The sequence below is a fragment of the Cibotium barometz genome, chromosome 41, assembly GCF_041138505.1.
Source record: "Cibotium barometz isolate CiBa-2024 chromosome 41, ASM4113850v1, whole genome shotgun sequence".
Taxonomy (NCBI): Eukaryota; Viridiplantae; Streptophyta; class Polypodiopsida; order Cyatheales; family Cibotiaceae; genus Cibotium; species Cibotium barometz.
In genome coordinates, this window is record NC_141086.1 from 6,428,181 (window position 1) to 6,439,144 (window position 10,964).

General features: G+C 41.6%; 1 pseudogene across 2 annotated transcripts; it reads right to left on the reverse strand.

Annotated features, from left to right (window-relative positions):
* Positions 1 to 1,745: 1,745 nt before the first annotated feature.
* Positions 1,746 to 4,822, reverse strand: LOC147614636 (pentatricopeptide repeat-containing protein At1g11290, chloroplastic pseudogene; annotated as a pseudogene). Of its 2 annotated transcripts, XR_015262934.1 has the most exons (2): positions 4,721 to 4,822; positions 1,747 to 4,642 (listed from the first exon to the last, which is right to left on the reverse strand). The product of XR_015262934.1 is annotated as a pentatricopeptide repeat-containing protein At1g11290, chloroplastic pseudogene, transcript variant X2 (transcript). The 2 variants fall into 2 exon arrangements; XR_015262933.1 differs by having other exon boundaries at positions 1,746 to 4,810.
* Between the last annotated feature and the right edge of the window lie 6,142 nt (positions 4,823 to 10,964).

Below are 10,964 nucleotides of genomic sequence, written 5' to 3' on the forward strand. Positions count from 1 at the left end.
CCTGAGGAAGGTTCTTAGAACGCACCTTCTTCTTCTTCTTCTTTTCAGGCTCTGTACGGGATCTCATAAATTCAACAAACTTCTCACTTTGTGTGAGCTGCATAAACACATCCAAAACACCGGCCAAACGATTTTTAAACTGAGTATCATCTTCCTCTTTACTAGGCGCATCCTCTGGCTGTGTTACATCCTCATCTGGCTCGTCATCTGCAGCCTGTTCTCCTGCAAGAATATCCTCAGATTCATTTCTCTCAGGAGAGGTCTCTTGCTCTTCCTCTTCATGATAAAAGTACTCGTCTTCTGTATCAGACATGTTGCTGAATTTTTCAGCGATGACTTTCGTCGAGTCAACCACGAGCTCACCCCCTTAAGAAAGTTGATGATGGGTCCCGGGGACGGAGCCTCTGGTAGAAACCAAAGTGCGATAGACTAGCAGTCACCCTTCCACTTGTAGTCCAGATATAAAAACAAATTTGATTGGAGCTAGAGTGCCCCAAATCTGAAATGAGAACGACACCTGTTGGCCCCAAAGCTTGGCGCCCCTTTCGGTATTTCTTTATTCAATTTCAAAAAGATATAAAGCTGAGTACAACAAAACCAGCCAGGAGAATACACCTGTATGTCCAATCTGGCAGCCCACAATACCTCTTAGCACAGAGGATTCACACACAGATCTGTGTCCCACAAAAGCAACACTCTGTGTTTCCCTCTGATCAGCCAAGACCATTTAGCAAGGCAGCCTTGAGCACACATCTGGCATATCCCATGTACATGGTTCCACAACTCAGCACAAGCATACATTCACTGTCCAATCTCTGTTTCCACCCTTTCAATCTGCCATACCCCTCCTCTCACAAGGGGCCAGATAGCACAACTCTGCAGCAGACATAAGCCAATGGAAAGAAAGATAGATGGACAAGTTCAGAGCTTACCAAATCAACTCGTGGTTCTGCACTCGTGAAGCCAATCGTACCAATCTGTACTTACCTTCTTGCAACCACCTGTCTGATGCACCAAATAAGCTCTGATACAGCACTGCCTGCAACTGTCTGAACAGTCTCTACGCCTGCAACTGCTGCCACCTGTACCCGCTGGTGGACAGTACAGTCCTTGACACTCTGCACCTGTCCGTACAGGTCTTCAGCACACGACTGAATCTGTCTGTACAAAACTGTACGGACTGTGCTGCGCACGCCTGAATCAGCCTGTTCACCTGCTATACCCGACTGTACCAGCTGGTACAGTTTTGTACCTGCAACCAGCCACATGTTAGCAGTCGTACAGCCGCCTGTACTACCTGCTGTACGGTTCCCTGACAGCTTCACCTGCACCAGCCAACCACAGAGCAACAGTCGCCTGAACCAGCGCCGCCTGTACTTGCAGCCGACTGTACCTGCAGTAGTCGTACACTGTACTTGCTATCGTACACTGTACTTGCTATCGTACAGATCTGTACGGGCAATCTTCACAGAGCTCTACGGCCTGTCTAAATCAGCTTGCTCTTCTCACACACAGCAGCCAAAAACAGTCGACCAACCCTCTTCTCTTTTCCTCCATGCATGAGCTTGAACGACTCCCCAAAAAGCTAGAGAGAGAAAGATGAGAGAGGAGTGTAACTCCAAAAGTGGAGTGGCCTCTCTCCCAAAATTATCCTAGGGCCCAACTTTAATAAAAATTAAAGTTCCCTAGGGGCCACTTAGGCCTAGGGGAAACCCATGAATAAAACATTAAAATATTAATGTTCTTGTTCCCCGGAGATGTCCACACATCATTATCTTTGTCCGGGCACCCCAAATGTGAATCATTTAATATTTTTGCTCAGCAACCACCATGCCCACACTTGTGCTGTTCCATTTTCATAGGGTCATGACACTTCTTTGCCCATGAGCAATAGACCATCGGACTCCACATCGTAGCCCACAATTCATTTTATCCCTTTGGAGATTCTTTGGGCATCTCAGACATGTGCACTCACTTTAAGCTTGATGGCTTCAGGCCCTCCACTGCACCATTGCAGTGCTCAGCTGGGGACTCATGCTACAATGTGTCCTGCAGAGTTGACCTTCCCTTGAGCATACTCCTAACAATTTTGCAAATTCATTTGAAACAAGCACGCCCTTTGTTTTGTGAAGTATGAGGCTAATGGAATGGTGAACCCAACTCCACTGCACAATATCTTTAAGTCCTTAACTATATGTAGCCTTGAGAATGTAGACCCAAGAACTTACTTATTTGACAGGATAACTCATCAAGAGCTTAAAGTGCATCTATCCTGTGGCATCATGAAAAGCAGCTCAGACCACACTGTTTTTTTTTTTGGACATCCAGCAGTAGAAACCCACGAACGGCCCAAAAAATCCCAGTGCCTAAAGAAGCCTGTGATTTGTGCATGGTTGGCCAAGTGTTGTATTCTTGCTTGCAGTCTTGAGCACTCTAGTCCCCATGAGGTTCTCTTAGCATCACTAAACCCCCTCAGCCCTGGTAGCTAACAAGCACAAACTAGCCACTTGAATCATGGGCCCATAGACTTGCTAGGACACAAGTAATTAGCATTACATTTCTCATAAAAGAGCCCAGCAAGTATGTGGCCTTATATCAGCATCGTTGAACCACTTTTCCGGTAGCACTGGTCACTGTTGTCATCCCTCAACCCCTCGGCAAGAGATATCCATGATAAAGCCAGAAATCAGCACAAACTAGCCAATTACACTATGATCCATTCCCCATACCATGACTTCTAAAGTGATTGCAGTCAAATGGCTTGTGAAAGGGCCCCTGGAGCTGTCCCAGAACTTTTTCTGGGGCAACTCCCATGATACAGGACAAAGTTCACCAATAATCTCCACAAGAGCAAACCCCATTAAAAAATCGATGGATACAAATATTATCCCTCACCATAAGCTCTCGCCCGGTAACTTTGCTTATGAATTTAGAAGTAGCATGACAGTCCGCACAAATACATAGGTTTGTTACAATGCGAAGCGATGTTCCAGGAGCTGTGAATAGGAGCCCAAATGAGATTGCTAATTTCTCACTGTGATAAGGAGACTTTTGGGCATCCACCTCATCTTCCATGCTAGTGTTTAAATGACCCATGCCAGACAAACAGCATTCCTCCTCCATCTGGCCTCTCAACCTCTCCAAATCAGCATATACCAACTCCCTGTCCGGGTGCGATGCATCCTCAACAAAAAATTCATGCAGTTCATTCTTAACTATAACCAAGCTACATCCCACTGGTTTTTTGAGATCTCTCTCAGCCATTCTTTTCTTTAGCTCAGCTACCTGAGCCCACTTCCCTTCGGCAGCATAGATGTTTGACAGCAAGATATATGGAGACTCATTTTGTGGATCCAGCTCCATAACACGTTCTGCAACCCTTTTTCCTCGCTCAGCATCCCCGTACATTCTGCAAGCACCAAGTAAGATCTCCCATGACTGGCTATCAGGAGGTATGGGCATTTCATTCATAAAGTCTTCTGCCTCCTCCAATCTCCCTGCTCGACTTAGCAGGTCTATCATGCACCCATAATGCCGCATGCTTGGGTTCAGTTTATGATGGTCCTTCATAGATATGAGCAGGCGATAGCCCTCACCAACTAGTCCTGCATGACTACATGCAGAGAGAACAATGAGGAATGTGACCTCATTTGGTTGCAGGGTGTCTATATGCATGCACTTAAAGAGCTCTACAGCAAACTTGTATTGTCCATGCTGGGCATAAGCGGCGATCATGGCATTCCAGATGACCACGTTTCGCTGATGAAGCTTATCAAATAGGATGCAGGAATCATCCAGGTTACCACATTTGCTGTACATGTTTATAAGAGCGGAACCCACAACAGTTTGGCCTTCACAGCCTTCCTCTATGATGTGAGAATGGACTAGCTGACCTTCTTCTAGAGCTGCTAGGCTAGCACATGCAACGAGAACGCTTGTCAATGTAACGTCGTTCGGTATCACCTGCTGCTTCTGCATTTGCTGAAACATTTGGAAAGCCATCTGACCATGGCGATGCTGGGCACATGCTGTAATTAAGGCAGTCCAAGAGACAACATCATGATGATGCATTCTATTGAACATCACGAGGGCGTCCTGCAATTCCCCACACTTTGCATACATGTGGATGAGGGCAGTCCCCACAGAGACATCAAACTCATCACCCTCTTCGACAATGGCAGCATGGATTGAGATTCCCTGTGCTAGGGCTTCAAGATCAGCACATGCACTCAAGCAGCTCAAAAAGGTGAACTTATCAGGTGTTACCTCTTCCAGTTGCATTTTTTGAAAAAGCCAAAGGGCATCCTTGAAATGCCCATGTTGAGCATATGCTGCAATGATGAGGTTCCAAGAGAACACATTGCGGCGATGTATGTCATCAAACACTGATTGGGCATCCAGAAGGGCCCCACACTTGCCGTACATTTCGATGAGGAGGTTGTGGAGGAACCTTTCTTTCTTGTGAAGGTCGCTGGTGATGATGAGTTTATGTATGCGCATGCCCTCTGAGAGGTCTTGGGCGTCGCCACAGGCCCTCAAGAGCTGGGCATAAGAAGCTTTACTGTCATTGGAAGCCTGTGTTAACCCAAGTGTAGGAAGCTGCAGGGAAGGTTCGTCGGCCTGCTGTGGTGCGGCCATGCAGCTGCAAGCAGACAGATGTGATGAGACGGCCATTGCTGAAAGAGATGGACCGGCCATTCGCGCTGGAGTATGCACTCACCTTATCTTTCAGTACAAGAAGAGGATGACCCGCGACATGAAGTTTGTGTTGGGGGAATACTTTACCCGAGCGGGATTTTTCAGAGGGAAAGGAAAGTCGAGCGAAACCGTCGAACACACTGAAAACAATAGCATCACATTCCAAACAAGCATTTGTAATCACTCTTTGCTATTAATTAATTTTTTTGTTGGTGTAACTTTAATTTAAAGTTAGACTAAGGTTGTGAGCTTTGAAAAAAAAATTAGAACCTTAATATAAAACATAATAGTAAGGATTTTTTAAAAAATTATAATTTGACTATTAATTAATTTTTTTGTTGGTGGTGCTTTAATTTTTCAAGAAAAAAATTAAAGAAGGCCATAATGTTTAGGGAAAAAAAAAGAATTTTTGGAGAAAAATAGAACCTTAGATGTATATGACTAAGGCTGTAAATTTGAAAAAAGAAGAACCTTCAATGTACATGGCTAAGGTCCTAAACTTTATGGAAAAAAAAACGTTAGATGTTTATATGCACTCTTTTGGTATAACCGAAGTAATACAATATAAAGAGAGAAGGACATTTTAGGGAAAAAGTTGACTTGTATAATACATCAAACAAAACGACTTCATTACAAGCGGGGCACTGTACATTGCATACTTTGAAAGTGAGTTTTTATCAAAAATCTATAGAAAACAACCATCTTCTTCACTGAGATGCGGTAGGGCAATCGGACTTTGCATGCATGCAGCAACTCCATCTGAACGACAACCAGGGACACCAGAAACTGTCATGGTGGAGGGATATCCTTGAGGACAAGCCGAAGTAGAAGGACGGCGATCAACACACATAAAGTTGGTGATAGCATTCATGGCTTTCCTTTTAGGAACCATTTCACAGAACAAGATCACACAAATCGTACAGAAGGCAAGTATACGAACTGTGATACCAAAAAGATACACCAACAAGACGAACACAGCATTCATTAAATAGGCACAAGAACCGTAACCTGCCCATAAGAGGCAAGAACGGAACATTAACACGTATAAGCATCAGAACTGCACCCGCACGAGCAATCATGTGGAAAGGCCACGAACAAAATCCACAAGCACATGAAGAAAAACAGCTCGCCATACCATTCTAGAAGAGACAGAACCACGAAAAACGGTGATGAATCGCTCCAGAAGACCAACGAACGGAAGCAGGGGAAGGTTACGCAATACCATTCCAAAAGACCCAGAACTAGAAAAATCGGTGAATGACGACTCGCTCCAGAAGCCCAACGAACGGAACCAGGGGAAGGTTGTGCCATACCATTCCAGAAGACCTAGAACTAGATGACGACTCGCTCTAGAAGCCCAACGAATGGAACCAGGCGAACATTGCATGGAAAGTTACTTTCAAAACCTTCATACAAATACATGCATCCAACACGTGTCAGCCCAAACCTTAACACATGTTGGATGCGTAAGTGCAATAATAAATTAAATACCCCTAAAAAAATTTTTGGGGTGCATATTGAAAAGAATAGCATCACATTCCAAACAAGCATTTGTCATCACCATATTTCATTTTAATTAAAAACAATAGCATGTAAGCCAATTAATGACCCCTCTTACCACAAAGCATGGTAACTTAAAAGATGCTACATTCCAACGAACAAAGTGTGTCCAAGTCGAGAATAATAACAAAAAAGACCATCGAAGAAGCCATCAAAAAAGCCACATCAACATCATACGCAGATTATGTTGGCACATGGCACCGTCTGCCACCAACTACTTAATACAACTCCAAAGAGTAGCATCACATTCCAGACAAGCACATGCCAGCATGAAATTGCATCCTATTTTAAAACAACAGCATTAAATCCTATCAAACAACAGCATTAAATCCTATCAAACAAGAGCATGAAATTGCATCCTATTATAAAACAACAGCATTAAATCCTATCAAACAACATCATGAAATTGCATCCTATTTTAAAACAACAGCATTAAATCCTATCAAACCACAGCCACTACAAAATAAGAGTTATTTAAAAGATACTATACTCCAATGATCAAAGTGCGCCCAAGTCGAGGCTAATTACAAAAACAACCATCGCATAAGACATCAAAACACCACATGGCATCATCTGCCACTAAGTGCTTGAAATAACTCCACCATAGTTAGTGCTGCTGCCTGGTGCATGAAATCATGAGCTATTGAATCCAATCCCATAACTTGCAAGTAAACGCCGTACAAGTGCTTGCATGGTATGTATGCCAAGTACTTGCCCTACCGTTTTTGAAAACATTCACACGTGCAATGCGAAAAGTCTATTATTGACACCGAGTCGCTCACACCCATTGCTCTAGATCCCTCAGTACTAACGTAGAAGATGTGGGATTCATTGCACAATATAATGGCCTTGCAAACAACCTATGCAACCAAGGCCCTTTCGTTCTCTACACTCTTACAAAACTCATTAGTCAGTCGGGCTCTCCACTTAACAATCTTGCCATCCCTGTATTTGGACGAAAAGCACTTGGAATGTTTACCACTTTGAAGCACAAATCCATTTGCTAGGAGCATTTACACCTCCACGGGCTACAGACATGTCCCCTCATCCACTGGCCATACCCCAGGATCCAAACCAGAGGTGTGCCAATCATATGGCTTTCATCAATATCCCAAGGTGTGCAACAATTCTGCAAAGTGTTAAATATAGTGCATACTTGAAAGGGACACACACAAGAAATGGACTAGGGATGAAAGAAATGGCAGATAAATTTTACAATTGTGGAGCAGGCACTTCTATAGGTAAGAGACTGGTTGATTTGGCACACTCATCAAATAGGTGCAGCTTGTTCTTATAACCCACACTCATCAAGCTTGTCTTCACCTGTTGCCTCATAGAGTGAAAGCTTGTTCTTATAACCCACACTCGCCCTCATGCTTGCATGTTTAGCCTCCAAGAGGTTAGTCGTGGGAATAAAAACACCGGATTCAACTTAAGTCACAAACCAAGATCCCCAGTGGAAGGCCCGGATATCCCACCAAACCAACCATGTTTCCAACGCTGGAATCTATCCTGGTATTGCATGCCGTGAGCGCCAAAATTTCGTGATTTCATTTTTGCAATTCTCAGCCGCTACCTCAGACGGCAATTCCTCCATTTCCTACGTAAAGACTTATGATCCTCATGAAAAGGGGGCCGTATACATTTTTGTGCATGACCTACCATGCTTTGCTCCCAATGAAAAATGCAATTTCTTTCCTTCTTTGGCACCCTATTATTTGACCCTCCAAAGTAAATAGCATGCACTACAACCCAGTTCGCATTGGTCTCGTATGCACATGAATCCTCAGAATTCTGGTTTCTCATAGCCATTATCTCGCACCACTTGATTCAGCATCTTCCAAAACTCTATTTATGCATACCTATCCTCTATTTTAAACTCACATGTATCAAAAGCTCACGGACATAAGGGTCATACACATAGACAGACATAGTTGGCCAACCAGGGACTCTGTGGATGTGGTCAAAATGCACCCACATATCCTGCAGATTTCCCCCTTGTCTCATCCTATTGTCAAGGCCACTTCTAGGCCCTTTAGTTAACATTTTAAATACATGTGGCTGACGCTGGTCACTTATGGATAAATGGATATCTACATATGTTTTTTTAATCCAAAACCGCCTCAAGACCCTTTGGTGTAATGCCTTTAGCTCTTTTTGGCATACTGCAAGCATCTTTCTATCCTCCTTTTGTTTGACAATGGAGTGACATACTCAAGCAGTTCTGCAAACTCATCTTCACCAATCTTTGAGCTGCCAGGTTTCATATCCCCCATCAACATGTCTAAAATGACATCTTGAGCAACAGTTGTTTCCAATTATTTCGTTGTTGTAAAGGGATTCATTGTAGAACGAGACAACACCTTCTCCTCAATCTCTTGTTCAACACTCCTGTGAAGACCCACCTCATAAGGATGATTATGTTCACCAAGGGGTATAGCACATCATGTAGTATAGTCATGGTCTATTGGGAGACAATAATAAGTTACAACAGAGCATGTGGAGATGCACTCTTGCATTTGTGCAAAATGCTTACATGAAATGTTTCCAAACTCTGGACCACCAATCAACCCCACAGGACAACTCCGTTTTAGTCTTTCTTTCAACTGTGTTTCATTCTAATAATGCAACCTAGAGTAGTAAGAGCACTCAATATTCACGCAACGTAAATTGCCAGAGCATCTACTCAAACGCACGGCACCATTAAAACAATCACTACTGCATGTGACATACTCCACCCAAGAGTGACCATCATTCTTTTGTTCCGTACCAGACATTGCAAACTTCATATCACAAGGAGGTAGCTCATAAGCAATGTAACCATCATACAATGTTGGAAGCTCCACCACCCTCTCAATATTTCTTACATTATGCAAGGCAACGTGCAAACTGTTGCTCAAGGGAATAAGTTCAATCGTTCTCAGGACACTTTTAATCTTGCTACCAATAGCTTCATTAGCATCCTCCACAGTAACTGGTGTTACATTCACACCATTTTCAATAAAAACCTTATAGAACTAGTGAAGTTTTGCATCCAAGATGAAACCTTCTTCTCCATCACAGAAAGCATAATTGGTTCCAGCTTTATAATCTCATGCCTCAGAGAGAGTGGTTTCAATGCCATTGGTTTTCCCTGTGAATCAAAATATTCCTTCAGAAGATTAAGCTTGAGCTCCTTTCATCTACCTTCAAAAACTAGTGAAATTTTATGTCTAGGCAAAGGCCCATAAACAGTGATGTGTCTGCTCATTGTACTAAGTGGAAATTTCAAGAACAAGGTCACAAGAACAAAAGGAAAACATTGACCAAGTCACTCAGACTAGGGGGTAATGAAGAGAAAACACGAAAATACATATCAAGGAAAAAATCCATCAAATTGTTTCCTTATGCTAGTTGTTTAAACACTTATGCAAAACTAGAAATTTAAATTTATAATTCGTCGAAACTAACACAATAAAATGCCAAAAACAATATTCAAAGATACAATGCATATATTAAAAGACACAGTACCAAATAATGAGTAGCAAATATTTTATTGTGTTTTTTTAAAATATATACGATTACAAATATATGAATACATAAATTTATGTTTATATGTATATGTGTTTGAAAATAAATGTATGTAGTAAGGGTTCTATGTGTGAATGTACAAATACATATATGTGTGTGTGATGGTGTGTACATCAATAAAAAATATTTCAAAAATATATAAATATTTAATGAGATTTAAATAAAACTTATAAAAACTCTTCAAGAAAAAAAAAGCTTTTAACAAGCTATACAAATACATCATAAAATCTTGAAAGCTTAAAAGTAAATCAAAAAAGCTTTTTAGTATATCATAATAGCTATTTAACCTTAAAGCTTAAAGCTTAAATAACTATTAAAGCTTAAAAGCTTAAATAACTATTAAAGCTTAAAGCTTAAAATCTTAAATAACTATTAAAGCTTAAAAGCTTAAATAACTATTAAAGCTTAAAGCTGAAAGCCTATTAAAGCTTAAAATCTTAAATAACTATTTAAAAGCTTAAATAACTATTTAAAAGCTTAAATAACTATTAAAGCTTAAAGCCTTAAGCAGCTTAAAGCTTAAATAACTATTAAAGCTTAAAGCCTTAAGCAGCTTAAAGCTTAAATAGCTTAGTCATGGTCTCCTAGGAGACAATAATAAGTTACAACAGAGCATGTGCAGACGCACTCTGGCATTTGTGCAAAATGCTTACATGAAATGTTTCCAAACTCTGGACCACCAATCAACCCCACAGGACAACTCCGTTTTAGTCTTTCTTTCAACTGTGTTTCATTCTAATAATGCAACCTAGAGTAGTAAGAGCAGTCAATATTCACGCAACGTAAATTGCCAGAGCATCTACTCAAACGCACGGCACCATTAAAACAATCACTACTGCATGTGACATACTCCACCCAAGAGTGACCATCATTCTTTTGTTTCGTACCAGACATTGCAGACTTCATACCACAAGGAGGTAGCTCATAAGCAATGTAACCATCATACAATGTTGGAAGCTCCACCACCCTCTCAATATTTTTTACACTATGCAAGGCAACGTGCAAACTGTTGCTCAAGGGAAGAAGTTCAATCGTGCTCAAGACACTTTTAATCTTGCTACCAATAGCTTCATTAGCATCCTCCACAGTAACTGGTGTTACATTCACACCATTGTCAATAAAAACCTTATAGAACT